A 16,196-nucleotide genomic window follows, 5' to 3' on the forward strand; every position below is an offset into this window, starting at 1 on the left:
AGTCATAACAACTATTGGCATACAACATTTAAACTACACAAAGTATACATAGATAGCAGAAGGTAATTGCAGAATACAATCTAATTAAAAACCGATCTCTCATCGCTCCCGTTTTCTGATATGTCGCGTGGGAGATCTAACGAAACCCGCTTTGAGGTCACATGTGAGTGCACTAGAAGTTATGAATTTATAACGATATGCAAATGAGTTGACGACCTATTTATAAGCCAATCAAAAAAGTTTATGAATTATTTTGACTGACAATTTCGTCGTAAATAAAATGAGTTACATCCCTTTACCTTACGACAAACTTTCAAGATCGTGGAAGACTCAATTTCATTGGCCGATAAAGACACACCTACGAGGTCACTCGCATTTGACCCCAAAGCGGGTTTCGTTAGATCTCCCACGCGACATATCAGAAAACGGTAGCGATGAGAGATCGGTTTTTGGTGGAAGAAGACTTCAAGTCTTCTGAAGGCCAATGGTGCCGACTTTAAAATCATTGAATTCTCCGTATGCCGCATTCGTTTCTGTGTATTACAATTTCATAACAACTTCTGATTCCTGACACCGATTTTTACACATGATTAAGCATCTGAATCATTTAATTTGTAAATTAGGATTGAAAAACAATCACTATCGCAACTATGTGCCCTTTTATTTATGTAAATTATTAAATTTCATCTCATCTACATGAACGTTATTTGTTTACTTGTAACCGGATGTTTTTACTGTAGATATTTGAAGTACGCATGCTTGAATTTGGTATCGGGACAACTCGCCCTATTTACATGTTCGCCCTTGAAGTTACGAATTTGTAGACAAGAAGATTTAGTTTTTAATAAATAGAAAGGATCTACTTCTTATTAAATTGTTTTCTTTATTCATTGTTTTCCTTTGTCATGTGAATTAGATGCCCTTCTACTTCAAATGGTTTGAATCTTTTTATAAAATTATTCAAGACTTAGTTGACAAGAGTAGTACGTTGCTGTTGGGAGAATTTTGATTAAACTCTAAATGCTCATAGAATAAGATATATAATCTAAACTGAATGTACCTCCTTCTGAATAATTTATTGCAATATAAATACAAATCCCTTTTGACAAGAAAAATCTGACTTTTGTCAGAATTATTTGTTGCACATGTGCAAAGGTTATCATGTGTGGCGGCCATATTGGTTTGTTTACAAATATGTGAAGAAGCCTCTAGAACCATGACCTAAACATAAATAGTCTTCCGAAAACGTAAACTTTATGCAATACTATTTTATCAATCATGATTATTTTCATAAATTTGAATTTGATTATTTAAAGAAATAAAATTATAACAATTACGATTTTAGATTAGAGATTCTACACAGACATCTATTTATAGCCAAATTAGTCTGCCTGTGTGAAAATGTAAATAATGGTCTAAATGGATGTTAATTTGTTTACTACATTTAAACAAGTAAAGACAAACTATGGATGGAAGATAATAATTCACATAAATATTTCAGGACATTTGATTTCTTCTTCTTCTTTGCTTAAAACTTTACACACTTCTTAGTTATATTAATCTAAACATCTGTATACTTTTTTGGTGATGATTCAAAATTTTATTTTTCAGTTATTTTGTATTTTGTATAAAAGGGGGAGGGTTTTTTTACATGTCGCGCCGTATCTCAAAAACAATTTATGATTATTGCTTAAAACTTTACACACTTCTTTGTTATATTAATCTTAAGATCTGTATACTTTTTGGTTTTGATTCAAAATTTTATTTTAGTGATATTTAGTTTTTTTGAAGAAAAAAAGAGGGGGTGGTTCATATGTCCCTCCGTATCTCAAAAACAATAAATGGAACAAAGCAGCCTGAGTTAGTGGGGCTGCTTTTATGGTAATTCAAATTACCTTTTATTCACCTTCTTCCACCTCAAAGCTATCAGCTCTTTGATTAATTAGATTGTGCAGAATAGCGACCACATTCTATAGCTAAGTCATGACCACAAAGTCTTATTTTGGTAATACATGTCTTATAAATAACTGGTATTGGTTTACATAAATAATTTTGTAAACAAAAGTTTTGAACCATACACCTATAAGTTAACTTGTACATTTAACTACATACATAGTATCCTTTATTTTCCAATAAACTGCTGTTAATAGAATAGAATACAATAAATTCATGCTCAATTATATCCCTTTAAAGCCACGTTGTGTTCAGGCAAATTATTTTCGAGGCATGAGAGTTCACGTTGCCTTATATATGCAAATTCATACTTTTTAGACCTATGAATTCACTTTTCCCTACGGAAAAAAGTAAAATCACAAACATACTGAACTTACAGGAAAATCAATTCGGAAAGTCCATAATCTTATTGCAAAATCAAATAACAAAACGCATCAAAAACGAATGGACAAGAACTGTCATATTCCTGACTTGGTACAGGCATTTTCAAATGGGTTATGCATTGTGAAAACTATGACAAAACCGGGTGGTAAACATTGACAAAACCGGTGTATTTTAATTTGACATGACCCATTTCTTTCCTTCCATACACAAAAATACAAGTATTGGGATGCTCATAATGACTAGTTTTGCAATTTCCGTGTCAGTATCTACCTTTCTTTCCGTACAATGTGAACAATGTAACGAGAAATTAAACAATTTCGAGGCAAGGTTCACTCAATTCGTCATTTTGGCGTGCATTTTTACTTATTTCTCCGTTAATACATGTATAGAACGTTTCTAGAAAATATTGTATCTCACAAGAGAAAATAGTTGTATATGTATATATATTCGATATCATAAAAAAAATAAGAAAATAAGGAGAAACCTATCTTTATTCTGTCTATTGGTGTTCCGTCATTGTGCCGGATGTTAGATACCATCGAGTCCGAAAAAAATTTGCCGGAGTATTTTAGACACAGCGTATGTGCAAGATTTCCACTCAGACAAAAATGATACTAAATATATATTAATCTTTAATATGTACGATCAATATGTGTTCAGATAAATTGGCGCAAATGAGTTCCGAAAACTGGCGCAAATTGATACATTTGAGAAAACAAAAGTTGGCGCAAATGATACCCCTGAAAAACAGTAATTAACGCAAAAGGAGTGTTGCCGATTAAACCTGGTTTTATAGCCTTAACCCTTCTCACTTTGATGACAGTCTTATCAAATTCCGTTATATTTACAATTACATTGTCTTAATGCAATATGTCCTCTGTCAAATTATTGTCTATCTTGTTTCATATGAACATTATTTTTAGGCCGATTCAAGTTGTTCTAAGCCTATAAATTCACGTTGTCATTCGAAATCACATTGTCTTCATGCAAATTATGTTTTATGCCTAAAATTCATGTTGTCCCCAGGCAGTTTAATATCTACCCTATTAAATCACGTCGTCTTGCGCAACTTCTTTTCTAGGCCGATGAATTCACGTTGTCTTTTGCATTTATGTTTTCTAGGCCTATGATTTCACGTTGTCATCAGGCAAATTATTTTCTAGTCCTGTGAATTCACGTTGACCTCAGGCAAATTCTTTCCAGTCCTATGAATTCACGTTGTCCTTTTTGTTAAATTTACACACAATTAATTTCCAACGGGAGTTAAAAATCAATCATGTTAATGTTCTATTACAGAATTGAAAGATTCTTTCCGGGATCTATAAACTGAGTGTTTATTTTCGTTTCGTTTTGTTGTAAATGAAGCTTCTTTTTTTTTTCTTTTATCAACGAGTGTTTTACATATCGTGGGTTTTCGGAGGGGAGGCGGTTAGTGTTAACAACCAAACTATGTCAATCTTTATAATTTCTACAAGTACACACCCGTGATATTGCTGGTCCGTAACTGAATTAAAGTATACAACTATGCCTAAGCCTTATTTTAGTAATTGGTATTATCATCTGATAAAGTCATGTCGATTATAAGATACACAGTTTTCTCTGCTTTCAAATCTTTCTGTTTGAACCCGTCGACCTGGAACTTGTCAATTATTGGTAACATTAATTATTTGGAAAACAAAAGGTCCTGGCTATCCAGGAATGGAGTGTTTTTTAATCAACATCATTGTCCCATATTAGTTATCTTAGAAAGTCTTGCTGATTGCTGAATAAAACTACAATAGGGAAAAATTTGACAAAGATTGAATTTAGTAGTGTCGGCCCTTTGATTATGACCCGTGTATATAGCAAAATCCTAAATACACCGTTTGGTGGTGCGCCTGTCAAATGCGGAACGTACAGATAAGGTAATAGGTAACCGGTGAATATATTATTGGTATCGGTATCGGATTCGACCCGGAACTTGTTAATTATTAATTATGTGGAAAACAAAAGGGTCTGGAGTGGTGTAATTTTTAATCTACACCATTGTCCTATATTAGCTATATATAGAGTTGAATTCTTTGATTTGTCGTTTTTACCCGATGACGGCTGACAAATTGGACCGAGTAATTTTAGTATTATAGATGCTATAGTATCATACTTTGAATGACATTAGAAACTGGTGACTCAAATGACAAGATGCATAATCATTGATAGAAATATGAAGAATGTGTCACATAGACAACAATCCGATCAAAAGAAGAATCTCAAATCTGAAGAAAGATAGATCCAATAATTTTCAGATTTCATAATCTTGATTGGCTGCTAAAAGTGGCTGCCAGCTTGAGTTTAGTATTTCATAATAAGTAAACCTTGGCTAGCTGAGTGTATGGTATTTTTCATGTTTTCATCACAATCTCATGATTCTGTTACAATTTATATTTTCTGGTGTTTTGAAGAATTTCTACTTTTCAGAATCCCACCATTTTGGTTGCAAATATCTTTTCACATATAAGTCCAAGAAGTCGCTGGGTTCAAGCTTTTAAGAGGTTCTTTAGGTTCAAATATATGTTTTGAATGATAAGACCCTGCATTTAACGGTATGACCCCTAATTTATTCAAGATTGTTTGGTATAACTTTCTATTTTGTAGTATAAATAAGTTCATCATATATACCACGGGCCAGTTTCACGAAGCTATCCTAAGACATGTCATAAGATATATCTTAGAACATGTCTTATGATCCACTTATGACTATCCCAGGACATATCTCAGACCTCGTTTCGAAGCTGTCTTAGGATGATCTTAGCTTTAAATTTTTCGAAAAACTAAGGATTTTCTTATCCCAGGCATAGATTACCTTAGCCGTATTTGGCACAACTTTTTCAAATATAAACATTGATTTACGGAAAACATCATGTAAATGTAGAATCTCTTTGCCATAAACTACTCTATTAACAGTTAACATATTTATTAATATATTGCAAAATTAATATAAAAAATAAAGATAATTTATATAAAAAAATAACTAGTATAAATAATTCTTCAATATATATATATATATATGAAATGTTTATTACAAAAGTGAGAAAAAAAAAAAGAATAAAATTATGACATCATAAGTCATGTCGCGAGGGGTCTTAAGTTTACGACAAAATGTATGGCAAATCGTAATTTGGGACACTTTCGAACAGGGAAGTGCTATTTTGCCGGTTGCGGGTTGCAGGTTGCAGGTTGAGGGTGGCAGGTCACACATATGAATGTCATTAGGTCATATTAGGCGAGTTAATACATATAAAATATACCCAATGACTGCTAAATTTAATATAATTTATTTCTTACAGTACACATACTGTAGGGTAGAAGTATTTTGTCAGTATCTAATTTTGTCATTTCTTTTTAAATCATCTTCAAATTCTATGATCATCATTTTAATACACATTCATGTACACATCTTTTGATGCCTGTCATACTGATCAGGTTCTATATATAGGACGCATTAATCTGTCTAAATCTGGTTACATAAACAATAAAATCCCTTTCAGTGGACATTCAAATTCTTTGAGGCTGTAATTAAGAAATTATTGGCTTTAAATAATTATATGTCCTCTTTTGCCTGAATAATGAAATAGAAGCACCTATCATCTAGCATCTCTAGCATTTATCTGGTTTCTCAACTGTCTGTTCTATGAAACTTTATTCGAGGTGAGCAACAAAAAAAAACCACACACTTTCAAAACAGAAGTGTGTCCAGCTGCTTGAACGGCAATTTTCTGTATTTCTGTTTGGCCTTCCCAACTTTAAAATGGTTTGTCAGAGACAAAACACAATTATTAAGTTTACGTATAATTTCTCCAATACAGAAGTGACGTACTTAGATACTGAGGTGTACAAAGGGAAGCGTTTGAAATCGAGTGATGTCCTTGATTTCAGGTTTTATATCTTATAAGTAACTATCTTCCAATTACAAATGCACATTCTAGACATGTTTTTATACAACCGCAAAAATTATTTTTGGTCGTATATTGGTATGACGTTGGCGTCGTCGTCGTCGTCGTCGTCCAAAGACATTTGTTTTCGCACTATAACTTTAGTATAAGTAAATAGAAATCTATAAAATTTAAACACAAGGTTTATGACCATAAAAGGAAGGTTGGGATTGATGTTGGGAGTTTTGGTCCCAACAGTTTAGGAATTAGGGGCCATAAAAAGGTCCCAAATAAGCATTTTTCTTGGTTTTTGCTCAATAACTTAAGTAAAAGTAAATAGAAATCTATGAAATTTTAACACAAGGTTCATGACCACAAAAGGAAGGTTGGGATTGATTTTGAGAGTTTTGGTCCCAACAGTTTAGGAATTTGGGGCCAAAAGGTTAAAAAATTAAACTTTGTTTGATTTCATCAAATAATGAATTATTGGGGTTCTTTGGCATGCCAAACCGTGTATTTAGACTCTTAATTTTTGGTCATGTTTTCAAATTGGTCTACATTAAGGTCCAAAGGGTCCAAAATTAAACTTAGTTTGATTTTAACTAATTGAATTCTTGGGGTTCTTTGATATGCTGAATCTAAACATGTACTTAGATTTTTCATTATGGGCCCAGTTTTCAAGTTGGTCCAAAATTAAACTTTTTCAACAAAAATTGAATATATGGGGTTCTTCAATATGCTGAATCTAATTATGTATTTAGATTTTTAATATTTGGGCCCGGTTATCAAATTGGTCCACATTGAGGTCTAAAATTGAACATTATTTGATTTCATCAAAAGTTGAAATCTTGGGGTTCTATGACATGCTGAATCTAACCATGTATTTAGATTTTGGATGTTGGCCCATAATAGGTAAATGTCCAATTCAAAATTTTTAAGTTTTTAAGTTTAAGTTCTTAGACCACATTCATTCTGTGTCAGAAACCTATGGTGTGTCTACTATTTAATCACAATCCAAATTCAGAGCTTAAATGGTGTGTCCATACTTGCCCCAACTGTTCAGGGTTCGACCTATGCAGTCGTATAAAGCTGCGTCCTGCGGAGCATCTGGTTCAAATTATTATAACAAGTGAAACAAGTCATCACAGAAGAAACAAAAGCAACAAAACTGATCTTAACAAACATTATATGACTTTGTAGAAATAATTTTATAAAAAGAGGTTATGATAAGTTTCAAACTGCTAAAAATATTACAGATGTGAAACACAAGATTAAAAGATGCAGTACTCTGTTAAATAGTTTAGAAAAAAAAGAAAATTCCACTTACACTGGTAACTTAATATATAATCATACAGTAATAATTCTTAATAGAGCTACAAAGAAACCTTGGCAGGTTAAACAAGGAGATGAATATTGTAAAACAATGTTCAATAAAAAGAACTATGTCCCCCCTCGCGTTTCACTTAATATTTAATATTTTTAAGTAGCATAACTCATTTTAAAAAATGCGTTGTATACAATATTGCTGATTTTAAACTATCATGATCATACTAGCATAAGTTTTATGAAAATCTAGTGAATTGTATCCGTGAGAACACTAGCAAGACTGGATGGACATACGGACAGACAAACGGAAGGACGGGCACCCAGTATTTTAATAGCAACGCGTAACGCAGGATATATCATGTTTAATGTAAATTTAAAGACTCTATTGTTAGGTGTTTATTTACACCAGAGAGTTGTTTAATTTAAATGGATACCCTGACTGTAACATTGATCATAAAATTATGTAAATTAGAAACACCCTCTCATATTAATGCCCTCGTGGACACTGGTATATCTAATATTTAATTGAACTGTTCCGCAACCTCGCAACCTGCAAACTGCAACCAGCTAGTCCTATAACATATGACCATGGGGACATTATTTACTATATCTATTTACTGTTCTGATATAAAAAAAAAAAAAAAAAAAAAAATGAAATATCAGTTTAAAAACGTTAAAAATTGAATAAGAATGCGAATGTTGTAGGACTTGCAACCCGCAACCTGCAACCTGCATTTTAGACAATTTCTTTCGAACATATATCTTACGACTATGACATGCATGTCTTAGTCAAGAGATACTTTCAAAAACCAGGACCCTGGATTACAAATTTGTACTCCACTCACGCTTTTTGTCTACAAAAGACTCATTAGTGACGCACAAATAAAATAAAGTTCAAAAAGGCCAAATACAGAATGAAATTTAAGAGCATTGACGACCGAAAATTCTGAAAAGTTTTGCCAAATACATAAAGCATGAATAATGCATATAAAAGCATATTCTGATAGTGTAAGAATATGATATCTATATATTACCTTAAAAGTTCAACTAAGGTCATACAAACATATGACTGAACATTAAATACAGATAGCATTTGTAAATTGTGATATGATTAAACGACTAGACAGCAGACGGTGAAGTCCGAAGGTAACTTCCGCATCGAAAGTACATAGTTTATAAAAGAACCTTTCATATATAATGCATAATTCGTGTGAACTATCAAAATGCGTGCACATATGAATCAAATATAAACTTTGATTTTCAGTCTATCATGTTGTTTGTAAATATTTATCGAAAGACAAATAGCACTCAGTACGGATTTATATACTGATTTTGCTATAGAAATCATTCCAATTAAGGTATTACCAACTTAAAATATATACGTATGAGATGACTCAACTGGAATAATTTAAGTTCATTTATATGTCTTGGAGTTTAGTGTGAAGTCCATTTTTAGATAATGAACTAGAACACACTTTTATTTAGATGTCAGCTGGAAACCACCTCCGGGTGCTGTATCTTCTCGCTGTGTTGAAGACCCATTGGTAACCTTCGGCTGTTGTAGGCTCTTTGGTCGGGTTGTTGTCTCGTTGACATTTTCCCCATTTCCTTTTTCAATTTTATTCTTTAGCTCTGTTTGATTTTTTTATCCATCTTTTTTTAAAAATGTCCTGATGATAATAAATGATCAGTAACTATTAAGTTTTTTTGTGATTAATACCTACTGCGTTGTAAAACAATCACATACTACCATCAATAGTTGTTTCCGTTCCACAAGAGCATGAACAGACAGAGGATATTTTAAAGGTGTATGTATCTACCTATTAACATGTCCTATAAGTTTATCTACCTTTATTACATTTATTTAAAGAAAGAAAAATAAAATGAGTAGAGCCCTTACTTGCAAAGGCAATATGAAAAAAATATCTACATCTACTAGCATATACAATGTATGGTTGAAGGTCGTTAGTTTTCTCGTTTGAATTGTTTTACATTGTCTTATTGGGGCCTTTTATAGCTGACTATGCGGTATGGGCTTTGCTCATTGTTGAAGGCCGTACGGTGACCTATAATTGTTAATGTCTGTGTCATTTTGGTCTCTTGTGGACAGTTGTCTCATTGGCAATCATACCACATGTTCTTTTTTATATTAACACAGTATTTGAGTATAAATTTGTTCAGCCCTCATATATATTACTGGATGTTTAAAACAAAAAATAAATACATGTACATTAATTCCCATATATATTACGCGTCTAGCGTACCAGATTAAGTCTGGTATCTTTCAAGAGCTTTGATGAGTTTCACAATGATATCACAACACACCTATACCCCGTCCAATACCTTCACTTTCACCCATTTAAATTATCTTTTCAAATCAGGTTTGGGTCTTTATTTTATTTTTGGGGAATTCTTGTTACCAATTTACTTCTATGTCTGATTTAAGGAACAACCAATAAAAATTAAAAAGTAGGAGGAAGAAATAAACCTGGTTTGATGGTTAGTGGTACATGAAATTAGCTGTTCAGTGGGAAAAGGGATGAGTCGAGAACACTAGAACGTGTAACAATTAATGTGACAAATACTAGACTTTGGTCAAGTTGGAGGTCAAACTGATGAACGCTATTTTAAAACAATAATTATCTGTTGATCGTTGTTAGAAGAAATATCCATGCAAATACGTAATGTTTTATTCTTTGTAAACCGAGAAACATATATTCAAACCCCCTCTTTGTATATCTATATCTGAAACAATAAAAAAAAAAACCCACATAAAAGATGTTAGTACATAATTTATTAGGTAGTGAACGTGCAAATGAAAATAATTTTTTTTACTATTTTAAAAGGAAATAATAACCATAGATGAAAGCTCTGTTATCATTTTTTGCTTTCATCATTGTTTTTACAAGAACTTTTATCAAATGAATATATCTTTTTTTACTTCTCACAATCGATTTATGACTTTCGAACAGGGGTATACTTCTGTTACCTTTATTTATTTAGAACGTGTCAAATATAAGAGATTTCCAATTCTATGCTGAAAAGAACGATATTTTGTCGCAGGATTTCCATTGGTTGGATTTGCTTATTCTATTTGTGCTTCAGTTTTGGCTTTCTTAGATATGTATTTTAGTAAAAGGAGGGACGAAAGATACCAAAGGGACAGTCAAACTCATAAATCTTAAACAAACTGACAACGCCATGGCTAAAAATGAAAAAGACAAACAGAAAAACAATAGTACACATGACACAACATATAAAACTAAAGAATAAACAACACGAACCCCACCAAAAACTAGGGGTGATCTCAGGTGCTCCGAAAGGGTACGCAGATCCTGCTCCACATGTGGCACCCGTCGTGTTGCTTATGTGATTACAAATCCGGTAAATAGTCTAATTCGGTAGTTCACATTCGTGAAAGGGAAGGGGATTGTAGTTACGACGTAAGGAACATATCCGATATCCTTTGTGAATCGGTTATTCCATAACGGTCAACCAACTCGTGATGGCGTCCGTAAAATTTACGAAGGGATGATTTCAACTTCACCATTTGGAACTCTTGATTTAATAGCTTCCTTGTGAGCAGTAACCCTCTATCAAGAAAATCATGATAGAAAATGCAAGCACGGGAATATCGTATCAATTGGGAGATATATACCCCGTATGCAGGTGCTGCTGGAATGTTGCTATTTAGAAATGGAAAGTTCACACTTGGAAAGCTGAAATCATCTCTTTTGTCGTAAAGTTTTGTTTTCAACCGACCCTCATTGTCAATTTCTAGATGTAAGTCAAGATATGAAGCCGACTTAACTGTATCTGTTGTATCCTTTATCTCCAATTCGACGGGATAGATGCGTTCCACATAGTCACCAAATTTTGAATTGTTTAGTGAAAGAACGTCATCTATATAGCGGAAAGTAGAGTTAAAGGATATTGCTAACTTCTTATCTTTCTTCCTAAGAAGTTCCTGCATGAAGTCAGCCTCATAATAATAAAGAAACAAGTCGGCAAGTAGAGGGGCACAGTTTGTTCCCATTGGGATGCCGACAGTCTGTTGAAAAACACGTCCTCCGAACGTTACAAATATGTTGTCAATCAAGAAATCAAGCATCTTGATAATATCGGTTTCAGAGAATTTTTTGTTTGAATCAGAGCGATTCTTTACAAAGTATGATTTATCCCTCCCTAAGACAAGATACTTGTATCTACGTTGGCCATTCTTTTTTATGAAGCAAAGTAATACCAACTCTTTCAATTTGTCTTTTAGTTTGGAATGTGGAAGACTTGTGTACAGAGTAGAAACGTCAAATGTTTTACTACTGTTACAAGATGAAAGAGAGTTAGATTGTATGTACTCTAAAAGATCTTTGGAATTTTTAAGTATCCACATCTGATTCACGCCACCTCTAGAATAGGCAGTTTCACAATAACAGTAGTGTTTGGAATGTATTTCAATATGCCTGTGCTGTCATATATCATGTCTGCATGTTGTGTGTTTTAATGTTGTGGTTATGTTATTTTTATATTCGGTAAAAAGCTCTTAATAGCTTATGTTTGTATTGTAATATGTGAACCGAATCAAAATCAAAATTTCGGAATTGTATTCGCATTCATTATGAATATTTATTTTTGATTTAAGGATACCCTTGTATATGAAGTGCAACGCAACGCAACTCACAACCGATTTATCAACTTTTTAAACAATATTTACTTATAGTCTTAAAACATCACCTCATACTTAATGTCTGATTCACAAGATCAAAGTACATCCAGGGTACGTTCCCATGTTTGTGTGTTATGTCTTCTGATAATAATGACCTCCATTCGGTTACCGACAAGGGTTGTTGTGATTTTTGACATATTTGTTTGATACAATTATGATAAAAAAAAGAACACTCCTGAGAGATTGAAAACATTTACAAATATATTTCAATGTCTCAAATGTTCTTTTAAGAGAATAACACACACGCCAAATTGATTGGTACTCAAAAACTAAAGCCACCCAAACATGTATCAAAGTACCCCCACGTTACTAGTGCAACTTTGTTATAATAAAAAAAAAATAAACGACTGCATGTGCATGAAAAAAAAAAAAAACCTAAAAAATACCGTTTATATTTTATATTGGTTAGTAATACATAAAAAAAAATTAAAATGTCTTTTTATGATAAACAGAAATTAGTGTCGTAGCTATGCCAAAGTTTGTCATCTTATTTTAAATTAAATAGACGAGAACATGCTTTATACTGAAAATAATGTACATATAAACTTGTTAAATAACATATTAATTTTCTATATTGCTTTAATATCATAGTCTCCTACAATACTGTAGATATATATTGTCACACTAAATATAATGTTTTATTATTCATTATTTAAGAATTGAATGCTTCTTTTTGTAAATTTATTGGGGTGTAAAAGTGTTGACCGAAGTACATTTTCCGCGCTTCATTCTAAAAATGTACGCACGGTCAATGCTTTTACAACCCTATAAAGTTACAAAAAGAAGCATTCAATACTTATAATTACATTTTTTAGCTATGATCATGAAAACACGAATTTTTATATTTTATTATTTAATTCACCTGTGCACTTTATTGTCGGAGCACGTGTTATCATGAGTGAAAAGTTGTATTGAGCAATGCAACTGATTACGGAATAACACGTGATGTGCAGTTAGCCAATCAGAATAAAATATTATAATGAAACATACATCTAATGTAATTATTAAGAGATGAAACTTAAATGAATATTAGATGTACAATATTAGATAAATCTGATATAAATAAACATGCACTTAACGATTCAAAGCTTGCATCACTAATGTAACATGCATCTAAAAGTAGTATTTGGGACTGTTTATCTATTATGATATAAATATTTATATTTTTCTATTTACCTGTATTATATGATCTATATGAACATTTATCATCACAAAATATAAGGTGAAATGTTTATACTATAAAACTCGTATAAATATAAATAATTTAAGAAACCTTCCATGTTTGGAATTTACTTGCAAGATGGAGTGAAAAAAACTGGAATGTCAGAGCTTTTCCAGGCATAGAATACCGTAGCCCTATTTGGCACAACTGTTTGGAATTTTGGGTCCTCAATGCTCTTTTACTTTGTACTTGTTTGGCTTCAAACAATATAACTATTTTGATCAGAGCTTCACTGATGAGTCTTATATAGACGAAACGTACGTCTTGCGTATTAAATTGAAAGTCTTGTACCTTTGATAAATATATACACCACTGGTTCGATGCCACTGCTGGTGGGCATTTAGTCAACGAGGGTATCACCAGCCCAGTAGTTAGCACTTCGGTGTTGACATGACTATTTATTATATGGTCATTTTCATAAATTTCCTGTTTTTAACTGTTTGAAAATTGAGATGGTATAAGAATCCTACAAAACAGTCCCAAATTTATCATCTACTAGTATTTTATATTTGAATGTTCAAAACGCAATCAAATTCTTAATAAAGATGTTTCAAAACTGGTGTAAAGTTGTTTAGAAACTGACGACTCCGGGTGCGGGAATTTCTCGCTGCATTGAAGACCTGTTGGTGACCTTCTGCTGTTGTCTGTTCTATGGTCGAGTTGTTGTCTCTGTGACACATTCCCCATTGCCATTCTCAATTTTATGGTGTACAAAATGTTTCGAAACTGGTATAAAGTTGATATATAAATACCTGTTGATGTATATGATATAAAATTCAGAATGGAAATGGGGAATGTGCCAAAGAGACAACAACCCGACCATAGAAAAAAACAACAGCAGAAGGTCACCAACAGGTCTTCAATGTAGCGAGAAATTCCCGCACCCGGAGGCGTCCTTCAGCTGGCCCCTAAACAAATATATACTAGTTCAGTGATAATGAACGCCATACTAATTTCCAAATTGTACACAAGAAACTAAAATTAAAATAATGCAAGACTAACAAAGTCCAGAGGCTCCTGACTTGGGACAGGCGCAAAAATGCGGCGGGGTTAAACATGTTTGTGAGATCTCAACCCTATACCTCTAGCCAATGTAGAAAAGTAAACGCATAACAATACGCACATTAAAAACAGTCCAAGAGAAGTCCGAGTCTGATGTCAGAAGATGTAACCAAAGATAGTGTACTTGTTTATGGTCAATTTCTATCTGACGCAGCAGCTCACATGCAGATAGCATAGATATATTAAAAATAAAAATCATCTAAATGATGAAATGTCTTCCTTACAGCTGTAACATAACAGTTCCATGAACATCTATATAAAACAACGAAGAAAATAAATAGTGCATATACATGGATGAATAAATGTCATTGCTATAGTTGCCCATAGCGATAGTTGTATGAAAATGAGGAGGTGGGGTAATAATGATTATAAGTGAGACAACTGTCCCCAGAATTAAAACGAAGTGTAAGTAATTAATTAAAGGTCACAGTATGGTCATTATTTGTTTAAAAAGAGGAGAAAAGGGGAAGCAAAATGTAAAAGGAAGTTATTTTAGATAAATTAGCTTCCTTCATATTTCAACATTTTTATCCTGTTTGATGTCAAATATTGATACTTTTCTTGCGCACTGTGTTGTATTTTAATATTTTATGTTCAGAGCACTGCTGTAAATAAAGGCAACAGTAGTATACCGCTGTTCGAAATTCATAAATCGATTGATAAAATGCAGATTGAGGTTACAAATTTAAACTGAGTGAAACACATCAAATAAACAACGACACAACAGAAACACTAAAATGCAACACACACAGGAACGAACTATAATATAACAATGGCCATTTATCTGACTTGGTACAGAAGAAAAAATGGTGGATAGAATCTGGTTTTGTGACTAGCCAAACCTCTCGCTTTTATGGCAATGTTAAATATAAGATTAAAGTTACAAAATTACATGACAGAACTTCAATACAAATAAATGGGAGAACAAACAGGACAGAGAAACACACAAATAAAGAATACAATTGAACATCACGACAAACTAACAGTTATTAAAGATGAAATGTATTACGCCAGACGTGAGTTTCGTCTACATAAGACTCATCAGTGACGCTGAGTTCAAAATAGCAAAGAAAGCCAAACAAAGATGAAAGCATTGATGACAAGAATAATCGCAACGCAACTCAACACCAGCCCAGTAGCCAGTACTTCGGTACTGGCATGAAAATACGGATTTCTTGTGTTATTAAAATTTGCTGTTACAAAATGATAGAAATTATCATAAATCAAGGAATGTATCTCCCTCATGCAAAGCTCTGATTCCTTTCACGGATTTGTCTATACTTTTTGGACCTTTTCGATTATAGCTCTTCATCTGTTATATAAGCTTTGGATTTCAAATTGTTTGGCCACGAGCATCACTGAAGAGACATGTATTGTCGAAATGCGCATCTGGTGCAAGAACATTGGTACCGTTAATTTTATTATCATAACCGATTTATCAACTTTTTAAACAATATTTACTTTTAGTCTTAAAACATCACCTCATACTTAATGTCTGATTCACAAGATCAAAGTACATCCAGGGTACGTTCCCATGTTTGTGTGTTATGTCTTCTGATAATAATGACCTCAATTTGGTTACCGACAAGGGTTGTTGTGATTTTTGACATATTTGTTT

Source organism: Mytilus galloprovincialis, chromosome 10, assembly GCF_965363235.1.
Source record: "Mytilus galloprovincialis chromosome 10, xbMytGall1.hap1.1, whole genome shotgun sequence".
Classification (NCBI taxonomy): domain Eukaryota; kingdom Metazoa; phylum Mollusca; class Bivalvia; order Mytilida; family Mytilidae; genus Mytilus; species Mytilus galloprovincialis.